Source organism: Manihot esculenta, chromosome 4, assembly GCF_001659605.2.
Source record: "Manihot esculenta cultivar AM560-2 chromosome 4, M.esculenta_v8, whole genome shotgun sequence".
Classification (NCBI taxonomy): Eukaryota; Viridiplantae; Streptophyta; class Magnoliopsida; order Malpighiales; family Euphorbiaceae; genus Manihot; species Manihot esculenta.
The window spans coordinates 18,502,968-18,516,985 of record NC_035164.2 but is presented as its reverse complement, the minus strand read 5'-3'; positions in this window follow the sequence as shown (position 1 = coordinate 18,516,985).

Below are 14,018 nucleotides of genomic sequence, written 5' to 3'. Positions count from 1 at the left end.
ATCTGCAGTAGTAATATTGTTGATAACTAGAAAGGTTATTTTTGACTGGCTTCGACAACCGCGAGTCAAAAATTGGCGCCGTTGCCCGGGAGTTGTTTTAACTTGTTTATTTTTCTTTCATGACCAGATCTGAACATAGGGACACTCTGCCTTATGATCCGAAAATTGAACGCACCATCAGGAGACTAGGAAAGCAAGCCACTACGCCTGAACCACCAACTGAAGCCGCACCTGCGCCTGGAGAGCCTTCCTGCGCAAGACCTTCTTCTGAAACACTTCCCACACACCACTCAACTTCTGAAATGGCTAAACATCATGCACAACATGCTGCCCAAAATGAACAGGCTGTCCATGACCAAATAATTCAAGAAAATCCAGCAAATAGAGCTCCAATGCCAAGAGAAAGAACCATGAGAGAATTGGCAACACCTGTAGGCGATCAAGCACCACTTTGCATCACCTATCCACCTCTGACAGTTCCCTTTGAACTGAAAATAGGTTTGATCCATCTTCTCCCTAAATTTAGAGGTTTGCAAAATGAAAATCCACACAAGCACTTGAAAGAGTTCAATATTGTCTGTTCATCTATGAGACCTCAAGGTATTTTTGAAGATCATGTTAAGTTAAGAGCTTTTCCTTTTTCATTAGATGACTGTAATACCCGGCTAGACTCCGGTATCGGAATTCCTACCGTCCGGTGGAATCTCGGATGTCGGATACCTCTAGAAGGGTAAAATCATGTTTTTATAAAATGTTTTAATGTTTTTTATGGTTTTAAGCAAGAAAGGAAATGAGTTTTGAATGAAAATAGCCTTGAAGGAAGACCCAGGTTCGGCCGCCAAACCCCAAGTTCGGCTACCGAACATGCATGCGTTTCGGGAGTGCTTTAGGCCCCCGAAGGCATGAGTGAGGGAAGTCCAGGTTCGGCCGCCGAACATGGCATGCATGCGGAGGCACGTTAGGCCCCCAAATGTGGCATGGCTAGCCACCTATAAAAGGGTCCCCATGTCCGAACGGGTGAGCTTTTTCTCCGTTTTCGGCCACGGTGAGTCCTCCGCCGTCCCTCATCGATCTTGAGCTTCTTCCTTCGAATCTTCATGATTTTCTTATGAGTTTTCACTTGGTTTGAAGATATTTGAGCAAAAGAGCAAGTTTTGGGAGCTTGGAGACCAAAGAGTGGATTTCTCCCCATCTCCAAGCTAGGATCGTCTTTCCTCTCGATCTTCAAGAGGTAACTTAGATCCAACCTTCCTTGTATGTTTTAAACAAGTTTCATGAAGATTTATGGGGTAGAAATGCATGTTTAGGTTATTGTAGAGGTTATGGGTTTATGTTATGTTTATGGTCAATGTGGGTTGTTTATGCATGTTTAATGTGTTGTAGTTGGGGTTTAAGTTAGTTTGAGACCCCTATGTGCTTGTTGGCTTGAGTTTGCATGTTGTAGACTAGGTAAATGCATGATGGATTGGATTGGGAGGCATTTGTGCATGGAAGAGGCTGAGTTCTGCCCTTGGGAAGAACTCAGGTTCGGCAGCCGAAGGCTCTTTCGGCCGCCGAACCTGCCTGTGAAGGCCAGCTTTCGGCTGCCGAACCCTGCCCCCGAAAGTGGACTTTCGGCTCTGGAAGGGAGTTTTGGCCGCCGAAGGTGACGCCGAACATGCATGAGTTTCGTCTCTGGAGAGAACCTTCGGTCGCCGAAAGTGCCGCCGAAGGTGCTTGACTTTCGGCTCTGGAGGGACTTTCGGTCGCCGAACCTGCCGCCGAAAATGCCCTGTTCAGCCTTCTTTTGCATGATTTGTGTGATTGTTTTATGGTGTTTTAGGGGGGTTTTTGGGGAGTAGTTTAGAGCTATGATAGTCTATGTTTGGTACCTCATTTGAGTCCACCTGTGTAGATTCGGACCCGAGAAACCGAGGATCCCAGCAGTGAGTCAGCTGCTTCAGTGTCTTGTCAGAGCTAGCCAGAGGTGAGTGGAATAACTCTTTATGCTTCAAAGCAAATAATGAAAGTTTTAGCATGATTCACACATCATGAATGCCATGAGATATATTAGGATGCTTGCATTAGAATTTCACGAATATGTGGCATTGCATATTATGTTGTTGATGTGGATGAATGTTGAATGATCCATTGGCCCTCATATGTTATGACATGATGATAGGATATGGAAGTCCAGGCGTGCCTGCACTACGCCCCTGGCACTATGTAAGAGAAAGTCCGGGCGTGCCTGCACTACGCCCCCGGCACAATTGGATATGTATGTTATGCTATGGAAGTCCAGGCGTGCCTGCACTACGCCCCTGGCATGTTAGACTGTAAAGGGCCAAATGGTGACAAGTTCATCCTTGATGTGATTTGTCTGTGATGTGATGCATTCCATTATAGCATGTGTTTTAAATGTTTTATTATTCTACTCACTGGGCTCTAGTAGCTCACCCCACTCCCTAATTTCCCCAGGTTTGCAGGTACGGGATAGACTAGGAGGTCAGCTAGAATAAAGTCATGGTCATGTAATAGCTAGTGGTGGACATGATAAATATTGAAATGTAATGAATAGTATTGATCAGTTATGTAATGTAAGGATGTTACTGAGGATTAGAGTTGTGCTTGACCCTAGTTTGTATATTAATCCCTTTTGTTTACATGATCTTTCAAATGTAATGGTTTAATGATGTTTTATGTAGACCAAACTTAATGCATGTTATGTCACCCCATTGGAGCATTGATGAGGACTCCAAGGTGGGGTTAATGATTATGTTTATGAATAGTGCATGTACAGGTTGAGTTTGGTGAATGAATGAAAGGAAAAGTCCAAAAATTTTATGTATGTGTTGATCATGGATGGGATTAAACAGGCATTCAGGATGTATGTTAGGCTTGCTACGGGTCCCGGCGGCCTTAAGCCGATCTGGATCCTAGCGCAGGTAGCGGTCCGGTTTTCGGGTCGTTACAATGACTATGCTAAGGATTGGTTATTTTATTTGCCACCTGGATCTATCACTTCTTAGGATGATATGGTTATAACTTTTCTGAACAAATATTTCCCAACATCTAAAGCCATTGGCATAATAAGAGAAATCACTAGCATAAGACAGAAACCAACTGAGGATTTATATGATTATTGGGAAAGGTTTGAAAGACTGTGTACAGGTTGTCCACAACATGATATGTCAGATAAGTCCCTCATAGAGTTCTTCTATGGAGGATTGCTCTCATCAGAAAGGAAGTTCATTGATGTAGCTTGTAGAGGATCCATTACAGACAAGACACCTAGAGAGATGAGAGAATTGATCTCTACACTTACAGTCTCATCTAGGCAATATGGAGAAGAAAAGCAACTGCAGCGATGAGTAAATGAGGTAAGTTCACCTTCTATTTCTGAACTGACATCTGTTATGAAAGATTTTGCCATAGGATTGGTTCAATAGATTCAAGCAGCCAAGCCGCCTAAGCCATGTGGTATTTGTGCATATGTAGGACACCCAACTGATCAATGCCCTACACTCCAAGAAGACAACCATCAAGTTAATGCCATTGGGGGATATAACAACCAGCCTAGACATGATCCATACTCTAACACTTACAATCCAGGTTGGAGAGATCACCCCAATTTCAGCTATGGAATGGCCAACAACAATCAGAATTATCAGAACTATCAAAGGAACCAAGCCCAACCAGCACCTCCAAATCCCAACCAACACCTTGAAAAGATGATGGAATCCATGGCAAGTGCTATACAAAGCCTTAATCAGTGCATAGACCAACTGACCGCATCCAGGAGCAATTCTGAAACCCAAGATAAGCTCCCTTCTCAAACTGAAACTAATCTCAGACAGAATGTGAGTGCCATTACCTTGAGAAGTGGAAAAGAACTTCAAAATGCTAATTATGAGCAAGAGAAGCAAGTTGCGCAAGAACCAATTGATTCAGAAGCCTCTCCAGCGCATTCTGAAGAGCCAGTTGCGCAAAGGCAAGCCTCTGCAGAGCCTCCAGCGCAATCTGAAGCCATCCCTGCGCACAAAGCTTATCAAAAGGTACATTTTCATATTCCACCTCCTTTTCCAAAGAGATTTGAAAGAACACAAAAAGAAAAGGAAGAAAAAGAGATCTTTGAGACTTTCAGAAATGTGGAAATGAACATACCTCTACTAGATGCTGTCAAGCAGATTCCCAGGTACGCAAAATTTCTGAAAGAACTTTGCACCAATAGAAGAAAGCTTGCTGAAAGAGAGAAAGTAAGTGTAGGTAAAGTTGTTACTGCTGTTATTAAAAGAGAGCTCCCTACTAAATGCAAAGATAAAGGTATGTTTGCTATTTCTTGCAAGATTGGAAATGTTGGAATTAAGAAAGCTATGTGTGATCTTAGTGCATCCATAAATGTCATGCCTCTTTCCATCTATAAATCTCTGAATGCATGTGCACTGAAAGACACAAGAGTTGTGATACAATTAGCTAAAAAATCTGTGGTATATCCCATAGGTGTTCTAGAAGATGTGTTAGTTCAAGTAAATGAACTTGTCTTTCCTGCAGATTTTTATGTGATTGATACTAAGGAAGACAGTTGCAATACTAGTTCTGACATCATCCTTGGACGTCCTTTCTTGAGTACTGCTAGGACTAAGATTGATGTGCATGATGGTACTTTGACTATGGAGTTTGAAGGGGAAGTCATTAAATTCAATGTCTATGATGCTATGAAATATCTACATGATATGTCCCCTGTTTATGATCTTGATATTATTGATTGCTTGAGCCAGAAAATATTTGATGAGAATCAAGATTGTATTCTGAATGATGATCTTTGCAGGAATGAGAGCCAGAAAGAGCCAAAACTTAAGGAAACAGTTTGCAGCATCCACCAGATGAACTGCAAACCATTCTAGGAAGTACAAAAACCAGTTGCACCACTTCAGAATGGTGTACAGACCACTCCTGCGCAAGAAGAGGCATCTGAAAGCCTCTCAGGTGCGCCCTTTCAGCTTCCCACGTAGAACAGCTCCCTTCCGTCTCCCTTTCAGTCAAGTCCTGCGCAGAAGGATGCTCCTGAAACCAGTTCTGCCAGACAGTCACCACAGACACCTCCTTGCTCACCCAAATCACAGACTGCAGATCAGAAAGTTTCAGAATCGGATCTGAAGCCTCTTTCAGGCCATCTGAAATACATGTACTTGGGAGATGACAAGACACTCCCAGTAATAGTGTCCAATGAATTAAGCCAACACGAAGAAGCAAGTCTCTTGAAAGTACTGCAGAAGCATAAGGGAGCCATAGGGTGGACCATAGATGACATCAAAGGTATATCCCCCACCACATGCATGTATAGAATTCACATGGAGGATGAATGCAAGCCAGTCAGAGATGCTCAAAGAAGACTGAATCCTCCTATGATGGAAGTGGTGAAAAAGGAGATAGTTAAGCTCCTAGACGCAGGTATTCTCTATACTATCTCTAATAGCAAATGGATAAGTCCTGTGCATGTAGTTCCAAAAAAGACTGGGATCACCATTATCCCAAATGCTGAAGGAGAACTTGTTCCCACCAGAGTTCAGAATGGGTGGAGAGTATGCATGGACTATAGGAAGCTAAATGCTGCAACAAAGAAGGACCACTTCCCACTACCTTTCATTGATCAGATGCTAGAAAGGCTTGCAGGTAAGTCCCATTATTGTTGTCTTGATGGTTATTCAGGTTTTTATCAGATTCTAGTTGCCCTAGAGGACCAAGAGAAGACCACCTTCACTTGTCCTTTTGACACTTTTGCCTTTAGAAGAATGCCATTTGGACTATGCAATGCACCTGCCACCTTTCAGCGATGCATGATGAGCATATTCTCTGATTATGTGGGTAAGACAATTGAAGTGTTCATGGATGACTTCACAGTACATGGCAACTCCTTTGAAGAATGCCTTGCCAACTTGGAAAAGATCCTACAGAGATGCCTTGAGTCTAACCTTGTATTGAATTATGAAAAATGTCATTTTATGGTTAATCAAGGTATGGTCTTAGGTCATGTTGTTTCAGCTAAAGGAATTGAAGTGGAAAAGTCTAAGGTAGACACAATTAAAAATCTGCCTTACCCTACAAATGTTAGAGAAATTCGGTCATTCCTTGGCCATGCAGGTTTCTATAGGAGGTTCACCAAAGATTTCTCTAAAATTACATTGCCATTATGCAAATTGCTCCAACAGGATGTAACCTTTGATTTTGATGCAGATTGCAAAAAGGCATTTGATCTAATTAAAGAATTGCTTGTGACTGCCCCAATTATTCAGGCACCTGACTGGAACCTGCCTTTTGAAATCATGTGTGATGCAAGCAACTATGCAGTGGGAGCAGTCTTGGGGCAACGTGTGGAAAACTCACCCCACGTCATTCACTATGCCTCTCGCACCTTAGATGCTGCACAAAGCAACTATTCAACAATAGAAAAGGAGCTCTTGGCTGTTGTATTTGCTTTGGAGAAATTCAGACCATACCTCTTAGGAACTAAAGTCATTGTCTATTATGACCATACAGCTTTGCGATATCTGATCAAGAAAAAGGAAGCAAAACCAAGACTCATTAGATGGATTCTGCTACTTCAAGAATTTAATCTGGAAATACGAGACAAGAAAGGGAAAGAAAATCTTGTGACCGACCACCTCAGCCGACTTTCCTCCAGCTCTGCACCATGTCCAGTCAAGGAAGAGTTCCCAGACGAACATCTTTTGGTCACTCATTCAGCCTAAGTGATCACGCCATGAACACCACACCCCAGGGGAGTACTCAGTTTCTTTTGTTCTCTTATTTTTCTTATACATTGAGGATAATGCATGATTTAGGTGTAGGGGTGCATATCTCTTCTCTTCCTCTTCTTCTTCTCCTCTCCTTCTCTTCTTCTTCTCTTCTTCTTCTTCTTTCCCTTTCAGTTCTACAAATTTACATGGCTCTCAGTCTGCGAAAATTTTTTCTTTTTCCTTTCAGATTTGCGATTTTTGCTTTACTTTGTTTCAGTTCATGCGATTTTTGCTTTCAGTCTTCCCTTTAGTTTGTTTTCATTTATGCTTTCAATAACACACACACAACCACAACCTTCTTCTTCTTTTTGATTTGCTCTACTCAAACTGATGAACTATGTTGGACGAGCTTTTCTTTCCATGACCCCATTGATGTGATGACTCTTTAAACTTAGGTTGAATCAATTGCAGTGAGTTATATTCATGTTTGAGAATTGCCTTTTGAATTGAATCTTTGAGCTTGCCATGGTGAAAAATATATTGATGACACTCATTAGAGAGAATAAATTGAAAATTGTGTGAATGAACTTAACATGACTTGTTTTAGTAATTGGTGTTGATTTATCCAAATCATTGAGAGAAAGAAAATTCAGCAAAGGCAAAGACCTCATGAGCACAAATTCAAAACTGTTCCAATGGTTGAAAGACTATGAACAGAGCTAGTAGCCACTTGGACAGGTGACCAACTGAGTAACTGGGGGTGGGTATCACCAATATGTACCTTCATGTCAAAAGGTTGGTGACTTTTTCAAGCAAGATCTAAGTGCAAAAGACTGAATAAAGTACTTCAAGGTAAGGGCAAGTCAATCTGAAAGCTAAAAAGAGTCTTATCTGAACAAATAATATGTGCATGTATGATCTCTCTCTTGAGTAAAACAAATCCTAGCCATGGTAAGTAAAAGAAAACAAGGAAAGAAGGTGAGTAATCTTCATGCATATATTCTTCACTGCAATGATGCAAAATAGGTGTCTAGAGTAAGAGCTTAAGTGGAAATAAGGCTCGAGTAGCAAAGAAAGCTTATTTGACTATGTTTATTTGCTTGAGGACAAGTAAAAGGCTAGGTGTGGGGGTATTTGATAGAACATATTTTAGTCCATTATATCTTGATATTATTGATGATTATTTACATGATTTCTGCTTAATTTAGTGCCCTTGACATTATTTTGCAGAAAATGGTGAAAAAGGACATTTTGGAGAAAATACCCTTAAAACTGCCTTAAATAGAGCAAAGGAGAGCAAGCCTGTCAAGTTGAAATCAAGTCAAGCTAAATAAGGAAAGTTCTAAATAAGGAAAGTGGCAAATATGGAAAGTGGCAAATATGGAAATTGGCAAATATGGAAAGAACATTCAGCCAAAGCAATTTGAAATTCAAATTTCAAATCTCCAAGTATCCCTTTCCTTATTCAAGAAGCCAAGGCTCAAGTTGCCATAAATGAGAAGCCAAAGCTCAAGTTGCCATAAATAAAGAGCCAAATGAGGAAAGTATTTTGAATTTCAAACCTTTAAGATTCACATTCAAATTTTGAATTTCAAAATCCAGCTTATCAAGGAAGCCAAATCCAAAGATCACATGCTTGTCACCTCATGCCTTGCACATTCAAATTCAAATTGCAAAGGAGGCTCCACCTTCCTTATTAGTGCATGGGCGGCAAGGAGAGTGTGAAGGCAAGTCTTGGGCACCTTAGGCAGCATCTTGAAGACACTTGGGCAGTAAGCAAAGACCAAAAGACCCACTCTTGCACAAGCCACACATGCCACACGCCTCCCTCCTTCACACATGTGCATGGGCGGCAAGGTAAAAAGCAAGCAAAGACCAAGGGCATTTTAGGCAGCCTCTTAAAGATTCATGGATAGCAAAGAAACCCTAAGACAGCACCTCAAGACATATTTAAACTCCTCAAAATGCCAGCCGACCAGCACTCTCCATCTTCACCATTTGGCCAAGGCAAGGCGCACTAAGCTTCTCCACCATTCGGTTCCCCTTTTTCATCTTTTCTTCTTGTTTTTTATTTTTGTTTCAGCCATGAGTGGCTGAAACCTTTAATTCTAGTTGAAGATTGGTTGAAACTAAGGTTGTTTTATGGATTGTGAGATCTGAACATAAACTATTTGTCTTTAATTTGTTCAATATTCATACAATTTGGTGCTTGAATCTATTATTACTTTGTTGTTTTGATCAAATTGGCCACTTAATTCTTGATTGCAAGGTAATTGATTGTTAGTTTGGATAATTTTTAGTCCGTAATTGCTGGAATTATTCAAACATAAGAACACTTGGTGTAATAACTAAGGAATTATGTGATCTAGCAACATCTCATGCGTTTGAGTAGCTAGGATTGGATCTCTCTATTTCTTCATGCAATTGACAATTGTTTTGATGCCTAAGGCCCAAGGACATTCCTTGGAAATTTGTTAATTAGTAATTAATTAGAGGATGTTTCCTAATTGATTTAATCATAAGGAGAGACATGGTGGTGAGAAGCGTCTTCCATCTCCATAACTAATCTGTTGAATCAATCAAGAGAACATAAGTTTCAATGATCAATCTGAACAACCAAATTGGATCCATCTCTTCAACGTGACCTTTCTCATATTAGATTTCTCTTTTATTTTAATCACTTGCTCATTTAACTGCTTTCAGTAGTTTGCTAATCAAATCAATCTCAAAAACCCCCCTTTTTATTTTTATTGCACTTTACTTTTGTTCCGCTTTCAGTTACTTGCTTTCAGTTTCTCATTCAGTTAATTCTCTTGGTCTTGTTGAGGAAAATAGATAAGTTTTCAATTCTCTGTGGATTCGATCCTTTACCACTATCTGCAGTAGTAATATTATTGATAATCGAAAAGGTTATTTTTGACCGACTTCGACAACCGCGAGTCAAAAAGATTGGACAGATTCACTTTCCCTTATGCACATCCATCCGCGTGCGCCAATTTCCCTCTGCAGAGCATCCGCGCGTGCCTCTTGCCTTCTTAAGAGCTTGCAACGCGATTCTTTCCTTTTCGGACACAACTTGGGTAGCAAGCGCCTTTTAGGCAGCAAGGGCAGCATGTAAGGACCTAAGACAACACTTTCAACTATAAAAAGACACATAAGGAGCCTCCCCACGGCTCTTTCCACTTTACCTTGGACACACCTACGGGATTGCAAATGACACCATCTCTTCTTCATCTCTTTCTTTATTTTTGGTTTTGTTTCAACCATGAGTGGCTGAAACCTTTTATTCTAGTTGAAGATTGGTTGAAACTAAAGTTGTTTAATGGATTGTGAGATCTAAATATAAACTGTTTGTCTTTGGTTTGTTCAATATTCATATAATTTGGTGCTTGAATCTATTATTGCTTTGTTGTTTTGATCAAATTGGCCATTTGATTCTTGATTGCAAAGTAATTAATTGTTAGTTTGGATAATTTTAAGTCCGTAATTGCTTGAATTGTTCAAACATAAGAACACTTGGTGTAACAACTAAGAAATTGTATGATCTAGCAACATCTCATACGTTTGAGTAGCTAGGATTGGATCTCTCTTTTTTTTCATGCAATTAACAATTGTTTTGATGCCTAAGGTCCAAGGAAGTTCCTTGGCAATTTGTTAATTAGTAATTAATTAGAGGACGTTCCCTAATTGGTTTAATCATAAGGAGAGACATGGTGGTGAGAAGCGTTTTCCATCTCCATAACTAATCTATTGAACCAATCTAAAGAACATAAGTTTCAATGATTAATCCAAACAACTGAAGTGGATCCAACTCTTCAACTAGACCTTTCTCATATTAGATTTCCATTTTATTTTCATATTCTGCTTATTTAATTGCTTGCAGTAGTTACTTAATCAATCAATCTCAAAACCCCCCATTTTACTCTCAATTTATTTGCTTTCAGTTTATCTCGTTTCAGTTTATTTCTTTTTCAGTTTATTTTTATTTCAGTTAATTTTCTTGGTCTTGATAAGGAAGATAGGTGAGTTTTCAATTCTCTGTGGATTCGATCCTTTACCACTATCTGCAGTAGTAATATTGTTGATAACCGGAAAGGTTATTTTTGACCGGCTTCGACAACCGCGAGTCAATCCCACATATGCACAAATCCCACATGGCCGAGGTGGCCGAGATGGCTGAGCTTGGCCTATGACAAAATTTTTCATAACAAAGGTCAATTCAGAAATCTAAGAAGCGAGAACAGATGTACTTACCTCATTGGCTCCTCTCTGCAGTTGCTTTTCTTCTCCATATTGCCTAAATGAGGCTGTAAGTGTTGCGATCAACTCTCTCATCTTCCTAGGTGTTTTATCTGCAATGGAACCTCCATAAGCTACATCAATGAATCTCCTTTCGGATGGTAGCAAACCTCCAAAGAATTCTATGAGTGACTTGTCTGAAATATCATGTTGAGGACAACCTGTACACAATCTTTTAAACCTTTCTCAATAGTCATATAAATCCTCATATTGTTTTTGCCTAATGCTACTAATCTCTCTTCTTATGCCAATGGCTTTAGAAGTTGGGAAGTATTTGTTCAGAAAGGCTATTACCATATCATCCCATGAAGTGATAGATCCAGGTGGTAAGTAAAACAACCAATCCTTAGTATAATCATCAAGTGAAAAAGGAAAAGCTCTCGATTTAACATCTTCTTCAATTATGCCTTGCGGCCTCATGGATGAACAGACAATGTTAAATTCTTTTAAGTGCTTGTATAGATTTTCATTCTCTAAACCTCTAAAGTTAGGGAGTAGATGAATCAAACCAGTTCAAAAGGAACTGTCAAAGGTGGAAAAGTGATACAAAGAGGTGCTTGATCACCTATAGATGCTGCCAACTCTCTCATAGTTCTTTCTCTTAGCATTGGGGCCCTCATGGCTGGATTTTCTTATATTAATTCATCATGGACAGCATGTCCAGCATGGGCAGCAGGTTGTGCCACATTTTCAGCCATTTCTGTGGCTTGGTGGTGGGATTCAGAGGTCTCAGGAGGTTGATCTGCACTGAGGTGCTCTTCTTGCGCAGGTTCAGCTTCAGTTGTCTCCCAAAGCCGAGTTGCTTGCTTTCCTAATCTCCTGATTGTGCGCTCAATTTCTTAATCATAAGGCAAAGTCTCCTTGTGTCCAAATCTGGTCATGAAAGAAAAATAAATCAGTTAAATCAATTTCCCGGCAATGGCGCCAATTTTTGACTAAGCGATTGTCGAAACCGGTCAAAAATAACCTTTTCAGTTATCAACAATATTACTACTGCAGATAGTGGTGAAAGGATCGAATCCACAGAGAATTAAAAACTTACCTATCTTCTTTGTCAAGACCAAGAGAATTGACTGAAAGCAAAGAAACTGAAAGCAAAATAAAAATAAAGTGCAAGTAAAGTAAAAAGGGGGGTTTTGAGATTGATTGAATTGATCTAATCCTGAAAGCAATAAAAGAAAGCGAATAATAAAAGTAAAGAGATTTCAATAATGAGAAAGATCTAGTTGAAGAATTGGATCACTTCAGTTGTTGGGATTGATCATTGACACTTAGTTTCCCTTGATAGATTTGATAGATTAATTATGGAGATGAAAGACGCTTCTCACCACCGTGTCTCTCCTTAATCATAAACCAATTAGGGAATATCCTCTAATTAATCTCTAATCAATAAGTTGCCAAGGAACGTCCTTGGGCCTTAGGCATCAAAACAACTGTTAATTGAATTTAAAAATAGAGAGATCTAATCATAGCTACCCAAACATATGGTGATATTGCTAGATCATGCAATTTCCTTAGTTTTTACACCAAGTGTTCTTGTGTTTGAACAATCCAAGCAATTACGGACTCAAAATTATTCAAACTAACAATATATTACCTTGCAATCAAGAATCAAGTGGCCACATTGATCATAATAACAAAGCAATAATGGAATCAAGCATGAAATTGCACAAATACTGAATAACCAAAAGATAAACAACTTATGTTCAAATCTCATAATCCATAAAACAACCAAAGTATCACCTAATCTTCAACTTGAATAAAAGGTTTCAGTCACTCATGGCTGAACCAAAACCAAAAAAAGAAGAAAGAGAGAAGGGAGAAGGAACCGAAGATGAAGAAGGGAGAGATGAAGCGCCAGCCGAATGTGTAGATGGGGAAGAGAGAAGAGAGTTAGGCTGGCCTTGAAAGGATCTTTAAATAGGATTAAAGGGCTGTCCTAGGTCTTCCTTGCTGCCTAAGTTGAATTCTTGGCTGTCCAAGTGCTGCCCATACCGCCCACATCTTGCATTGATGAGGTGGAGCCTTTCTTTTGAATTTTGAATTTTGAATGTGCAAGATTTGAGGTGGCATGTGTATCTTCTTTGGCTTCTTTAACAAGCTGAATTTTAATTTCAAATCTGAATGTGCATCTTAAAGATTTGGCTTCTTAAATAAGGAAAAGGATTCTTGAAGATCTTGAATTTCAAACTACTCTGTTGACTGCACTTTCCTTATTTGCCACTTTCCTTATTTAGCACTTTCCTTAATGAGCTCAATCTTGATTCTGAATTTTGAATTCTCTTAAGGATTTGAAATTTGAATTTCAAATTGCTTTCATTATTTGGCTCCTTTCAGTTGCACTTGGCATGCTTGCTCTGCTTTGCTCCATTTTAGGCAGTTTTAGGGGCATTTTTACCAATTGTCTCTTTACACCATTTTCTGCAGAATAAGATCAAAATCACAAAATTAGATAGAAAAAGTGTAAATTAACATCAATATCATCATGATAAAATGGTCTAAATTATGCTCTATCAGAGCTCAAACGGTACCTCAGTTCGCAGCATATACTCAGCAAACCACTACCAGGGGAAGAGCTCCTGATCTATTTGTCCGCCTCAGAACAGGCCATCAGTGCAATATTAGTAAGAGAGCAAGGAAGAGAATAGAAACCGATATTTTATGTCAGCAAGGTACTCAAGGATGCAGAAGTTAGATATTTAAGTATAGAGAAGGTGGCATACGCCTTGTTGTTAGCAGTGAGAAAATTCAGAGTGTACCTTGAAAGCCACCAAGGAGTAGTGATGACGGATCAACCCTTAAAGAAGATTCTTCACAGGCCTGAAACGTCAGGACGGATGCTATCTTGGTCTGTTGAAATTAGCCCCTACTGCTTGTAGTATCGACCTTGGACAACCATCAAGGCCCAAGCCCTTGCTGACTTCATAGCAGAATGTTCCTTTAACGAAGAGCAAGGAAAACCCAATGAAGAAATGCTCAAAACAAGGGAAGAAAGGAGTAAAG